Source organism: Solanum tuberosum, unplaced genomic scaffold (assembly GCF_000226075.1).
Source record: "Solanum tuberosum cultivar DM 1-3 516 R44 unplaced genomic scaffold, SolTub_3.0 scf00095, whole genome shotgun sequence".
Lineage (NCBI taxonomy): Eukaryota > Viridiplantae > Streptophyta > Magnoliopsida > Solanales > Solanaceae > Solanum > Solanum tuberosum.
In genome coordinates this window covers 97,800-98,254 of record NW_006239021.1, presented here as the reverse complement: position 1 = coordinate 98,254, position 455 = coordinate 97,800, and positions in this window count along the sequence as shown.

Genomic DNA, 455 nt, shown 5'->3' with positions numbered 1-455 from the left:
CCAACTCATATCCCAGATATCAAGCCCCCCGTCCGAATGCTCCAAATTATCGTCAAATTCCTCCCCCTCAACAACGCAATTACGATCCCTCCCGTCGCAGATTTGAGAAGAAGCCTGCTAGAACTTTCAGTCCGCTTATTGAAAGCCGAACAAAGCTGTTCGAGCGATTAACTGTGGCAGGATATATTCATCCAGTGGGGCCCAAGCCGGTTGACACTAGCTCAAAGTTTTACAGACCTGATCAGAGGTGCGCGTATCACTCCAACAGTGTTGGACATGATACCGAGGATTGTATCAACCTGAAGCATAAGATCCAAGACCTGATTGACCAGAATGTGGTCTCCCTTCAGACAGTTGCGCCCAATGTCAATAGTAATCCTTTGCCAAATCATGGAGGCGCCACTATCAATATGATAGAGACAGATGATGACTGGTGCGTGACGAAGGCAATAGTT